Below are 14,536 nucleotides of genomic sequence, written 5' to 3'. Positions count from 1 at the left end.
AATCTGTAACCTCATGGCCCGGCATATCGCCCACTCGACCATAACCATCAAGTCAGGGATTCAACCTTGGTTCAATGAAGAGAGCAGGAGGGCATGCCAGGAGCAACATTAGGCACACATAAAAATGAGGTATCAACCTGGTGAAGCTACAACACTGGACCACTTGCTTGCCAAACAGCAAAATCAGCAAGTAATAGACAGAACTAAACAATTTTGCAACCAATGGATCGATCTAAGCTTTGCACTCCTGCCACATCCAGCCTAGAATGATGGTGGACAATTAAGCAACTTACAGGAGGAGGAGGCTCCACAAATATTCCCATCCGCAATGATGGAGGAGCCCAGCACAGCAGTGCAAAAGATAAACCTGAAGCATTCACGCCAATCTTCCGGCAGAACTGCTGTGTGGATGATCTATCTCGGCCTCCTCCGAAGGTTCCCAGTGAAAGGGTTAAAAATCAACTAAAAGTCATACAATTTAAAAATTACACAAGCTGCTAGCTTCTAAATACTCATAGACAGACAACCAGTGATGAGAAACCAGTTGCTTCAAGTAGAGACAAATACATGCTTGGTGATATTATAAGTAAGTATACGTGCCCGGAATAGGATCGGTTAATTATACTCATTTGGGTCGATTGAGCTCATTTGGCTGGACAGCTGGTTCATGATGCAGAGTGAGGCCTCCAGCGTGGGTTCAATTCCCGTACTAGTTGAGGTTAATCATGTAGTCCCCACCTTCTCAACATTGCTCCTTGCTTGAGGTGTGGTGATCCTCAGGGTAAATCACCGCCAGTCAGCTCTCCCCCTCAAATGGGAAAGCAGCCAATGTCATCTTGGACTATGGTGACTTTACTTTACATTATATAATCCTAATTATTAGCGGTGAATGGATACAGATCGTCCTGACCCAAAAGGTACTCTTTTGATTCGTATATAATGACTACTTGGAAGGTAAGCAAAAGCTATAATCGCTTGGTATTTTCTTTGTTCACAGAACTGGCAAGCCACATGGTGGATGCTTAGGTCCCCTACTATAGCTTGAATAAAGTTTTTTTAAACTGGAACTCGAGTGTCATCTGGTCAGTTGGGGAGTGAGGAACACTGCAGTCAAATAGCTGTGAAATTCCCGCAACACATGCATCACATATGTTAATCTTCATCCAATTCGATTCACCTCATGTAATATCAAGGAACAGCTGAAGGCACTGGATACTGCACAGGCTATGAGTGCTAACAATATTCCGGCAACAACACTGAAGAGTTGTGCTCCAGGATTTTCTGCGCCCATAGCCAAGCTGTTCTCGTACAGCTACAACACTGGCATCTACCCGGCAATGTGTAGCATTGTCAAGGCACACCCTGTACACAAGAGGACAAGTCTAACCCATCCAATTACCGTCATATCAGTCTACTCTCAATTATCAGTCAAGTAAAATTAGGCACGGTAGCACAGTGGTTAGCACGGCTGCTTCACAGCGCCAGGGACCTGGGCTTGATTCCCGGCTTGGGTCACCGTCTGTGTGGAATCTGCACGTTCTCCCCGTGTCTGCATGGGTTTCCTCCCACAACTCCCCAAAGACGTGCTTGTTAGCTGAATTGGACATTCTGAATTCTCCCTCAGTGTACCCGAACAGGCTCCGGAATGTGGCTACTAGGGGCTTTTCACAGTAACTTCATTGCGGTGTTAATGTAAGCCTACTTGTGACATTAATACAGATTATTATTAAGTGAGGAAGGAATCATCAACAGTGGCATTTACCCAGCAATAATCTGCTTACTGATGCTCGGTTTGAGTTCCGCCAGGGTCACGCAGGTCCTGCCCTCGTTACAGCCTTGGTTCAAACATAAACAAAAGAGCTCAATTCCAGAGGTGAGGTGAGAGTGACTGCCCTTAACGTCAAGGCAGCATTTGACTGAGTATGGCATCAAGGAGCCCTAGCAAAACTGGAGTCAATGGGAATCAAGGGGATAATCCATGCTGGTTGGAGTCATACCTGGCAGAAAGGAAGATGGTGGTGAAGGTTTGAAGTCAAGCATCTCAGTTTCAGGACATCAGTGTAGGAGTTCCTCAAGGTAGTGCCCTAGGCCCAGCCATTTTCAGCAGCTTCATTAATGACATTCCTTACATCATAAGGTCACAAGCAGAGATGTTCGCTGATGATTGATGATGGGGCAGCACGGTAGCATTTTGGATAGCACAATTGCTTCACAGCTCCAAGGTCCCAGGTTCGATTCCGGCTTGGGTTACTGTCTGTGCGGAGTCTGCACATCTTCCCCGTGGGCGCGTGGGTTTCCTCCGGGTGCTCCGGTTTCCTCCCACAGTCCAAAGATGTGCAGGTTAGGTGGATTGGCCATGATAAATTGCCCTTAGTGTCCAAAATTGCCCTTAGTGTTGGGTGGGGTTACTGGGTTATGTGGATAGGGTGGAGGTGTTGACCTTGGGTAGGGTGCTCTTTCCAAGAGCCGGTGCAGACTCGATGGGCCGAATGGCCTCCTTCTGCACTGTAAATTCTATGATAATCTATGAATGTTCAGCACCATCTGCGATTCCACAGATATTGGCACTGTCTATGCCTAAATGCAGCAAGACCTGGCCAATATCCAGGCATGGGCTGAGAAGTGGCAAGTAACATTCACGCCAGAGAATGACCATCTCCAACTGGAGAGAATCTGACAATTGCCCCATGACATTCAATTATATCACCATTACTGAATCCCCCTCTATCAACATCCTGGGAGTTACCATTGACCAGAAATTGAATTGGGCGAGTCACATAAATACTGTGGCAGCAAAAGCAGGTCAGAGGTCAGGAATCCTGTGGTGAATAACTCACTTTCTAACGCCCCAAAGCCTGTCCATCATCTACACGTCACAAGTCAGGAGTGTACTGGAATGCTCTTCACTTATCTGGATAGGTGCAGCTCCAACAACACTTAAGGATCTCAACACTATCCAAGACCAAGCAGCCCACTTGATTGCTCCCCCTTCCACAAACATTGACTCCCATCACCACCGATGCACAGTGGTAGCCATGTGTACCATCTACAAGATGCACTGCAGGACCTCACCAAGGTTCCTTAGGCAGCGCTTTCCAAACCCATGACTGCTATCATCTAGAAGGACAAGGGCAGCAGATACATGGGAACCCCACCGCCTGGAAGTTCCCCTCCAAGCCACTCACCATCCTGACTTGGAAATATATCGCTGCTCCTTCACTGTCGCTGGGTCAAAGTCCTGGAATTCCCTCCCTAACAGCACCATGGATGTACTCACACATCAAGGACTACAGCGGTTCAAGAAAGCAGCTCACCACCACCTTCTGAAGGGCAACTAGGGATGGGCAATAAATGCTGGTCGAACCAGCGACACCCACACCTCATAAATACATTTTTCAAAAACGTTTCTTGAATACACCCAGGAGTGACCAATCAAACTGCACCTTTCAATGTCGACTTTGAATTTCACAAGCAGCTGAATGAATGGCTTAACTAGAGAAGAAGTGAGATCAGTCATAATTCCCATGATGCAGTGAGCAAAATGAAAAGAAAAATCATGGCTGGTTGCCAATTTTCATACACCCAGAAGATGTACATTCTCCCACTTGGAAATATATACAGCTCTTGCTTGAACTCTGCTCCCAGCCCTTAGCTCAACTTTATTGCCATCCTTGGGCTCAGCCCTCAATGACAGCCACTCATTGAAACTACTACTTATAAATAATGTTCCAATCTCCATATTAAAAATGACTGACTTGTCCATGAACCTAGAGCTGAAACGGCAGTTATTCTTAATAAAGGAACAGGTCATAAATTGAGTGCAAGTGGTAGTTTCAGAAGTATATGATGAATAAGGAATTAATGAAATACTCACACATACAAATTAAACAACTGACATTTATGTCGGTGGCTATAAATGCAATCGGCAATTCCATTAAGGCGTATCACGTAGGTTGTTCTCTGAAGGCCCCTAGTTCTAAACTTACCGACAAGAGGAAATCTGAAGTCCTTGTTTTCAGGACTTCAATATGTAAATGTTATAATAATCCAATACTTATAAGTCCACATTTAATATCTATTGAACACAGATGCATGATGTTTGGTGGCTTTTACAAGCTCATGAATAACTGAATGATTAGATTAAAAATTGAATCATCTAAATAGACAAGCTTTATTGAAGATGGAATATCTTCTATGGCACATATCTCAACACAGCAGAACAGGTAAGCCTTGAAAGAGTAGAGGAGCAGATTCCTAAAGGCCCTGGGGCTCTTCCCAAGGTGCTCCTGGCATAGATAGCAGCTCCTCAGACTCTTAGACAGTGACACCAATGCTTCATGAAATCTCCTGCCCAGGTGCTGGTGGCCCATTCAGACCCTGGGGCTTTCAAGGCCTCAACCACCTGGAGATCAATTAAAATACCATCAGAAAAGTAAGCAACCTATCTCCACTTCAGCTGCATGCTTCGGGACAATCTTGGAGCACCCGCACACTTTTGCATCAATCCACCGAGTTGCGTTTGGTTCACAGATGGATTATTGTGTGATATCAAAAATTTGGATCAATGTATTAAATGAAAGGTGATGTTTTTCTTCAGCTAAGGTCTTGATACTCATTTCTGCACCATTGGGCTGTCACAAGCTGGTGGGAGGTAACGGGAAGGCCTGCATTGCATGAGGGGAGTGGTCCATGTATGCCTTGGCATCCTGTTGTGTTGCGACAAATGAGATGGTAAGGACATTCAAGGAAAGACCAACATGACTGTGTGAGGGAGGAAAGTCAAGTGCTTATGTAGTGTTTAATGTATGCTCAGGAGAAACATCTGTGTGAGTGAGGTGTGTGTTTCTCTGGTACGTATGAAGATGCCCATTGGCATCGGCCCCTCAGGTGCATTACTATTAAAAGCTGCTTCTTCCAAATGCTTCTTCATGGAGGAGGAGGCACATGCAGGAGATCCTCATTCATCAAGGCTTCTCCCCTCTGCATCATCAGGTTGCGCAGAGAACCACATCTCAGCATGACACAAGAAACCCTGGATGGTGATATTGCAGGCCTTCTCCAGATCTAACCAGGCACCTGAACCTAATTTTCAGCAAGTCTATCGCCTTTTCAATTGTTGTCCTTGTAGGCGTGTTAGCAGTTGTTGTCGGTATCCTGTGCTTCTGTGTAGGCCTTCCACACAGGGGAAAGGAGCCATGTCTTCGAAGTGTTGCCCTTGTCACTCAGTATTCTTCCACGGAGGGCTTCATTTGGCCTGAAACATTGTGCCACTTAGGACTGTCTCAGGATAAACAAGTCACAGCAGCTTCCTGGAAATCTTGCACACACCCCTATGATCCTTTTCTGGAGGATGGATACTGCTTCTACTTTCAGTGATTGGAAGCCCTTCCTGTCGACAAAGGTTCCTGGCAGCTGTGCAGGTGCGATGATGGCATGGACATTCCTCTTGGCCTAACAAACCTGATCTGTTCGGAAGTGTATGTATTAGTCGACTCTCTGGTACAAGGTATCCATGATGGAGTGATGGGCTACAGAGTGGCTAATCCCACAGTTGCCTTTTTCCAGTGTGGGCATAGTGGCAGTAAATAACTGGATGAGAATAAGGCAATTTCATTGTTTTTCATGGTGTGGTTGAGTTTCACAACTGCAGTGCTTCAAATAATCTGTTGCTATTTGAAAGGGGAAATGCAACTGATCTCTGACTAAGTAGGCCCTATGATTACCGCAATGTTCACATCTTTCTATCGTGGTTATGGACGAGGAAGGACAGAATCCGATGATGCGTACCGTAAAGCCAGGTCAAGAAGTCCAAAATTACAGTGATTTGTTACATCATACACAAACTTGCTCTTATATACTGTTCCACCATCACACTACATGGGGACCAAAGTGCAAGCAGTTCTCCAATTGTGACCACACACAAACCTATACAGTTGTAGCAAGACCTCCTAAAGAAAGACTTGCATTCAAGATGTACTTACCACTGGATGTTTCAAAGCACTTTACAGTTTATTATGTACTTCTGAGGTGTAGTCACTGTTGTAACTTGCCGTGCCCCTTGCCAAGCTGTTCCAGTACAGCTATAACACTGGCATCTATCCGCCAATGTGGAAAATTGCCCAGGTATGTCCTGTACTCAAGAGAGGACAAATTCAATCCGGCCAATTACCACCCCTCAATCCACTCTTGATCATCAGCAATGTGATGGAAGGTGTCATCAACAGTGCTATCAAGCGGCACTTACTTAGCAATAACCTGCTCGCGGACGCTCGGGTTGGAACGTTGCAGCACAGGAACAGGCCCTTTGGCCCACCAAGCCTGTGCCGATTCAGATTCCTTATTTAGACCTATTGCTTATTGTAAACAATCAGTATCCTTCCATTCCCCCGCCCGTTCATGTGTCCATTAAATACGTCTTAAAAGTTGTTATCATGCTTGCCTCCATCACCTCCACTGGCAGCGCGTTCCCGGCACCCATCACCCTCTGTGTGAAAAATGTTCCCTGCACATCTCTCCTGAACTTTCCCTCTCTCACCTTGAACCTGCCCCCTTGTAATTGGGTTTTCCACCCTGGGAAAAAGTTTCTGACTATTCACCTTGCCCATAATTCTCGTAATTTTTAGATCTCAATCAGGTCTCCCCTCAGCCTCCATCTTTCAAACAAAAACTATCTTGAGTTTATTCAACCTCTCCTCATAGCTAACACCCTCCAGACCAGGCAACATCCTGGTAAACCTTCTTTTCACTCTCGCCAAAGACTCCACACCCTTCTGATAGTATGGGAACCAGAACTGCATGCAATTTTCCAAATGCGTCCTAACTAAATTTTTATGCTACTGTAACATGACCTGCCAACTCTTGCCCTGGCCGATGAAGGCACGCATGCTGATTACCTTCTTGACCACATTATCCACCTGCATTGCCACTTTCATGGAACTATAGACCTGAACACTCAGGTGCCTCTGTATCTCAATGCTCCTAAGAGTATTGCCACTCAGCTCCTGACCTCATTACACCCTCAGTTCAAACATGTGCAAAAGAGCTGAATGCGAGAGGTGAAGAGAGAGTGACTGCCCTTGATATCAAGGCAGCATTTGACCGAGTATGGCAACAAGGAGCTCAAGCTAAACTGGAGTCAATGGGAATCAGGGGGAACCCTCTGTTGGTTGGAGTTATTCCTGGCACAAAGAAAGATGGTTGTGGTGGTTGGAGGTCAACCATCTCAACTCTAGGACATCATTGCAGGAGATCCTCAGGGTCTCTTAGTGTCCTGGGCCCAACTATCTTCGGATGCTTCGTCAATCACCTACCTTCCACCATAAGGTCAGAGGTGGGGATGTTCGCAGATGACTGCACAATGTTCAGCACCATTCATGACTCCTCAGATACTGAGTAGTTCATGTCCAAATGCAGCAAGGCATGGGCAATATCCAGGCTTGGGCTGACAAGAGGCAAGTAACATTTGTGCCACAAAAGTGCCAGACAATGACTACCTTCGATAAGAGAAAGTCTAACCATCACCCCAATCAATGGCATTACCATCATTGAGTCCCATTGCAATCAATATACTGGGGGTTACCACTGCCAAGAAGTTGAACAGGTCTAGCCATATTAATATTGTGACAATCAGAGCAGGTCAAAGGCTAGGTGTCCTATGGCGAGTAACTCCCATCCAACCTCCAAAGCCTGTCCACCATCTACAAGGCACAACTCAGGAGTGTGATGTTGAATACTCTCCATTTGCCTGGATGAGTGCAGCTCCAATAACACTCAAGAACCTCGACACCATCCAGGACAAATCAGCCTGTTTGATTGCTCCCCTTCCATAAATATTCACTCCCCCCCCCCCCCCACCCCCCTCCCCCTCTCCACTGACAAATAGTGGCAGCCGTGTGAACAATCTAGAAGATGCACTGCAGGAACTCACCAAGTTTCCTTAGGCAGCAACTTCCAAACCCACAACCACTACCATCTAGAAGGACAAGAGCAGCAGACACCTGGGAACACACCTACCTGGGGGTTCCCCTCCTAGTCACTCACCACCCTGAATATATTGCCGTTCCTTCATTGTTGCTGGGTCAAAATACTGGAACTCCCTCCCTAACAGTACTGTGGGTGTAGCTTCACCTCAGGAACTGCAGCGGTTCAAGAAGACAGCTCACCACCACCTTCTGAACGGCAGCTAGGGATGGGCCAGCGACACCCACATCCCGTAAATAAAAATGTAGGAATGAAATGTGTCAATCTCCTTTCAATAAAGGCCAATATTCCATTTGCCTTCCTAAATGTTTGCTGTATCTGTATCCTCATTATATGATGTGGAGATGCCGGCATTGGACTGGGGTGAGCACAGTAAGAAGTCTTACAACACCAGGTTAAAGTCCTACAAATTTGTTTCGAATCACTAGTTTGCGGAGCACTGCTCCTTCCTCAGGTGAATCTAAATCTCTTTGCAGCCTCTAAGTATCCCTTCAGAGTATACATTCCCAACTAGCTTTGTAGCATCAGCAAACTTGGAAACGATATTTTAGCCTCTCCATCTGAGTCACAAAAATAGATTGTAAAAAGCTGGAGCCCCATCACTGAACCTTGTGGCACTCCATTGGTTACAGCCTGCCAATTAACGAATGTCCCGTTATCCAAACTCTCTGCTTCCTTTCCATTAAGCAATCCTCCATCCGTGCTAATGTATTAATTACCCCAATGCCATGAGCCCTTGCGCACCTTATTTATGTGGCACCTTTTTGAATGCCTTTTGGAAATCCAAGTATACCACATCTATTCGCTGCCAATACTAAATAAAAAAACTCAAAAACGTTTGAGTACAATTGTCAAAATGATTTTCCTTTCGTAACATCATGTTGACTTTGTCTGATCATAGTCTAATTTTCTAAGTGCATAGTTAGTAATATTTAATAATAGATTCCAACATTTTTCTAATGACTGATGTCAGGTGAACTGGTCCATAGGTCCCTGTTTTCTCACTCCCTCCTTTGATATCTTACAGTCAATAACATGGCAGGACAGATCCATCAAAGGTTGTTGCACAGTTATATAAACTCTACATGGAGTGACCCTAGAAGTCTTCAACATTCACTCCGTGCCTCACAATGTCTCTTTGCATCAGGTCAAACATGTAAAAGGACATGCTTGACTTTGTTAGCCAGGGCATTGAATACAGGAGTTGAAAAATCATATATTGCCGCTATATAAAACCTTGGTTAGGCTGCATTTGGAGTATTGCATGCAATTCTGGTCACCATATTACTAGAAGGACGTGGAAGCTTTGAAGTGATTGCAAAGAAGATTCACCAGGATGTTGCCTGGTCTCAAAGGTTTTGGCGATGAGGAGAGGTTGAATAAACTAGGATTGTTTTTTCTTAGTTAGGGCATCATGATTAGAACAGGCTTGGAGGGCCGAAGGACCTGTTCTTGTGCTGTACTTTTCTTTTTTCTTTCTTCTTTGGAAGCTCCTGCTGATTACCATCTACCATCATCCTCAGCTGATGAATCAGTGTTCTTTCATGTTGAACACACTGAGGGTATTTCGGACAAGAATATACTCTGGGTGGGGTGACATCAAAGTCCATCACATGTGTTATGGGCCAGGGTTTAGAGAACCCCAAAGTGTATCATGGAGTTCACCTGACCCACAACTTTTAATAGATTGCGGTATGGGGTGCACACGGCCCACTCTACAGGTGTGGTACAGCAAAATGGAAAAGTGTTTTTTAAAGCAAAACAATGTTTATTCTATGAACTCAAGTTAACCTTTTTGAAACATACAGTGAACATCTTAGCAACCATCAATTCAAATACAACCCCCAAAGAATACAACACTAAGTAATCCTTAATAACTTCCCAAACAACATCCAGAAGACAAAAGAAACACCTTTTCACAGAAGCACATTAGGTTTACATTCACTACTGAGAACATTTATAATTCTGAATTTACCAAATGATCAAGAGATAGTCTTTTCATGGCAGAGAGATCAACAGTACACCTGCTCCGCCTGGCTTCAGCTCCAACACTGAAAACAAAACTAAAACACACCCTGCAGCAAACATCCTAAAACAAAAGTAAAAAGCTGACAGACAGCCCAGCTCTACCCACACTCTGACAGCACTGCAGTAATATGAGCAGCGAAACATTTCTTAAAGCGACATTCTCATGACACATGTGTTAAACGAGCTATCCCTTATGTTAACATAATGGTAAATCTTCTTGATTTCCTCCTCACCAACCTCTCTCTCTAGCACTCCCTTGAATGTTTCCCACTTTTTATTCAGTCAATGTCATACTTTTTAGTCTACTTAACCAATTAACAGTCGCCAACTGTCTCCTCACACCAATGTAAATGACTTTGAGTTTAAGATTCCTGTTTTGGACCTGAGAATATTCTCAGATTAATATGGAATTCAATTGTATTATGGTCACTTTTTCCTCAGAGGCTCTTTTACTGAGATCTGTTTTTAAAAATAAATTAAGAGTACCCAATTAATTTTTTCCAAGAGGCAATTTAGCATGTCCAATCCACCTACCCTGCGCATCTTTTGGGTTGGGGGGGTGAAATCCACAGTGACCCAGAGCCGGGATTGAACCTGAGATCTAGCCATCATGAGGCCGCAGTGTTAACTACTGCGCCACAGTGCTGCCCTTACTGAGATTTCTAATGAACTCTGTCTCATTGCAGAATACTAGATCTGAAATAGTTGTGCCTCTAGCTCATTGTGAAATGAAATGATACAGCCTATTGTTCCTGTAAACTGCCTTGCAAGCATTGCTTCCAGACTGCCTTTGTCAATTTTATTTGTTCAGTCTATATGAAGATTAAAGTCCCCCATGATTATTATATTGCCTTTGCTACAAGCTCAAATTACTCCTTATTTAATGCTTTGTCTAGCAGTATAACTATGTCGTTAGAAGATCTGCAACGACACCCACCAGCATTTTCCGATCGTTGTTATTCATAATCTCCATCATACTGATACCAACTGTACATCACAGCTCCCATTAAGACACAGAAGACTTTTCTGCACAAAGACTCTCATTGAAATAGTGTTCACCTTGAGTTAAGTACCTGAAGTGTCCACTGTACAGTTGTCCGCATAGGTAACAAATACTCTTGCTAAACAAAGTAGCAACTGAATTAGGTTCTACCAATACATCAAAGTGCTGATTTTACAAAATTGCATTCCTGGCTGGAAGCCTGAGATGTTGAGTGCGCTTCTTGTAAATTTAAGCAAGCTTCCAATATGCATTCGCGGTGAATGGAAATCCCCACCAGGAGTGCAATTTTGCAAAATTATTCCTTAAACTGCATGGGCACAACAGGATTTCGGCTCAACTCCTGCTGGGAATTCTCTTCATTCGACTCGCTGCTGGAGATGGAATATCTGTGTGCGGCCCAAGTATTGTTACCAGTGGTCGATGATCCATTAGTAAAGTACATTTCCTTCCATATAAATATCGGTAAAAACCTTTGACTCCAAAATGATGTCTAGTATTTGTCGTGTTATTCACCCTGGGGTAACACAGACTGCAACAGGATGCAGATGAACTGTAAAGCGTACACCAAACGGAGGTGTTGGTTCAATACAATTTACAGCTGGCTATGGGTTGACACTCCATTACTCTAAGTGTGCTAACTCTAACTTACTAGATCAGGCTAGCTCTGATCCATGAGTTAAGGTGCTGACTGATATATACACCCTGTCACTACAGTTGTCACCAGTGGAAAGAGGCGGAGTGCTGATGCCTTGTGTGTTTTATAGTTGGAAGCCCCCCTCTGGTGTTCTGTCTGCTGATTGGTTGTGTTCTGTCCTGTATGTTGATTGGCTAACCTGGGTGTCTGCCACTGCCTGTTTTTACCTCATGATGTGCATATTATGACATCCTTCTTTTTTAAAAAAGAATTTGTCGGTTGCTTAGAGCATATATGACATATTTACAGATACAACTATTTACAGCAAATGGTGAGTGAATGCATATGTACATGTAAGGTGTCTAGCGTGCAGATACAGAACAATATGTACAAAGGAAATATTTATAAGTCCAATCTCTGGGGCTGGTGTCGGACGCATCCTCGAGGCCCGAAGCCTCAAGGTACAGACTGAATTTCTGCTTGAAGACCCGCCAGTTGGTGCTGAGATTTCCGGAGATCCGGAGCTGTGGAGGGGTCTGGATCTTCTCCATGCCGCTGGAAGGCACTTGCTGGTCGTCACTGAATTATTCAAGGTAAATTACTTGGATGAAGTAGACTCCTGGTATCATGTCGTGTTATTCACCCTGGGGTAACACGGACTGCAACAGGATGCAGATGAACGGTAAAACATACACCAAATGTAGGCGTTGGTTCAATACGATTTATTGAAGTTCTGTAACAATGCACACAGCTGGCTGTGGGTTGACACTGTACTACTCTAAGTGTACTAACTCTAAGTTACTAGACCAGGCTAGCTCTGATACACGTGTAGAAGGTGCTGACTGATATATACACCCTGACTGTCACTACAGTTGTCACCAGTGGAAAGAGGCGGAGTGCTGATGCCTCGTGTGTTTTATAGTTGGAAATTCCCCTCTGGTGTTCTGTCTGGTGATTGGTTGTGTTTGTCCTGTATGTTGATTGGCTAACCTGGATGTCTGTCACTGCCTGTTTTTACCTCATGATGTGCATATTATGACAGTATTTCCTTCTCAATTTGTGCCTAGTTCATTTCTGCTTTGCAAATGCAAATGCTATTTACTTCTCTTCACCGTTGGACATTATGTGAGAAACAACTGCTCTCACCACATAAGGTGATGCATCGTAAGCCAGTTGCAAGGGTAACTTTGGATCAAAGTGTGCCAGCACTTCTGACTTCAGTAGTGCTTCTTTAGCTTGTACGAAGGCCTTCTCGCACTGATCCACCTATTTCCATTCCTGTTTTACACAATAAGTTATGTAAAGGCTTGAGAATAGTTGTTAGATTAGGGACAAACCTTCCATAATAGTTTAATAAGCCCCAAAATGATCAAAGTTGATTTACGTTTTGGGTGCAGATGCCTCGGTTATGATTTTTACTTTTGAAGGCGGTTTGTGCAGTCCCATTGTATCAATGACGTGTTCCAGGTAATCCATAGATGCTTTGAAGAATTCACACTTATCCTTCTATACTTGCAATCCACAATCTTCTAGTCTCTGGAGTTTGCAATCTAAATTTTGAAGATGCCCTTCTTCATTCGTTCCAGTAACTAAGATATCGTCTAAGTGGCACTGGAGTTCTTCTAGTCTGCTGAGAATTTGATCCATGGCACATTGAAACAACGCAGGTGCACGTAGTAAGTTGGCACGGGTGCAGGGCACAGATTAGTTATAGGGGCTAGGGCACTTGTATGTGAATGTCATGATTAAATTCACTGTTACACCAAACCTAGATGCTTCTGCGCTATGTCCGGTGCCTGGGGGGTCGTGAAGGGGACCGAGTGGCGCTGGGGTCGAAGTTCGGTACAACGGTGAGGCCGGGTGTGTGTTCGTTCTCTCCCCCCAACACCCCGTCGTCCTCGGCACACCGACGCCAGCTACCCCACATGGCCATGTGATGGAGTGTCCGTGACGCATACAGGGACCACCGAGCTGGAGGGTGTAGCTGTGGCCATGAGTCAGACATTGTCTAACGATCCGGAGCTCACAGCTCATCGCAGAGCGGATTGCCATCATTCAACATGGCACTGATCACACCCGCTTACACAAGCAACTGTGTGATACCATCCTGTTGTGCCGCAGGTGTAAGGTGCTGTGAAAGTGATATTGGGGGAGCTAGGGTTATTGGATGGTGCGAGAGGTGGGGGGTGCTGGGTGGTGCGTTTGGGCGGAACGGTGGTGCAAGTGCCTTACTCAGAAATGCCCTCACCCTAGTTCATGAAACGTGCGGCGATCAACGCCTCGTGTGCTCGCTCGCCAAGCCGGTGGGGTCGTGCAGCCTCCCGGCCATATCCAGCCCCCATGTCGTGTCTGTGCCCCCCCCCCCCTCCTCCTCCTCCTCATGTGCAGATGCGTCATCGGGCTCCCCCTGTGCCTCCACCTCCAGGACATCACCCCTCTGCTGGGCTATGTTGTGCAGCGCGCAGCAGACAACAACTATGCAGCCGATCCTCTCTGAATGGTACTGGAGGGCCACTCCAGAGCGGTCCAGGCACCTGAGGCGCATCTTCAAGAGGTCAAAGCACCTCTCCACAAAACCGCTGGTTGCTGCATGGGCCTCATTGTAGCGGGTCTCCGCGTTGGTCTGTGGCCTCCGTATAGGCGTTATCAGCCACGACCGCAACGGGTAACCTCTGTCGCGCAGCAACCAGCCCCACAGCCAGGGGGTTGTCCCTCGACCATGGCGAGGATGTAAGATTGCGGCAGTATAAAGGCATCATGCACACTGCTGGGGTACTGGGCACACACGTGCATGATCTGCATGCGGTGGTCGCAGACCACCTGAATGTTCATGGAGTAGGTCCCCTTTCTGTTCATGAACATGTCCCTGTTCTCCAATGGTGGACGCATGG

General features: G+C 45.4%; 1 protein-coding gene across 8 annotated transcripts in view; it reads right to left on the bottom strand.

The window, feature by feature from the left end:
* LOC140391818 (glutamate receptor 4) overlaps positions 1-14,536 on the bottom strand; it is a 438,531-nt gene that overhangs the window by 216,459 nt on the left and 207,536 nt on the right. The window lies entirely within an intron of this gene.

The sequence above is a fragment of the Scyliorhinus torazame genome, chromosome 15 (assembly GCF_047496885.1).
Source record: "Scyliorhinus torazame isolate Kashiwa2021f chromosome 15, sScyTor2.1, whole genome shotgun sequence".
Lineage (NCBI taxonomy): Eukaryota > Metazoa > Chordata > Chondrichthyes > Carcharhiniformes > Scyliorhinidae > Scyliorhinus > Scyliorhinus torazame.
This window is presented reverse-complemented; position numbering and strand designations above follow the sequence as displayed.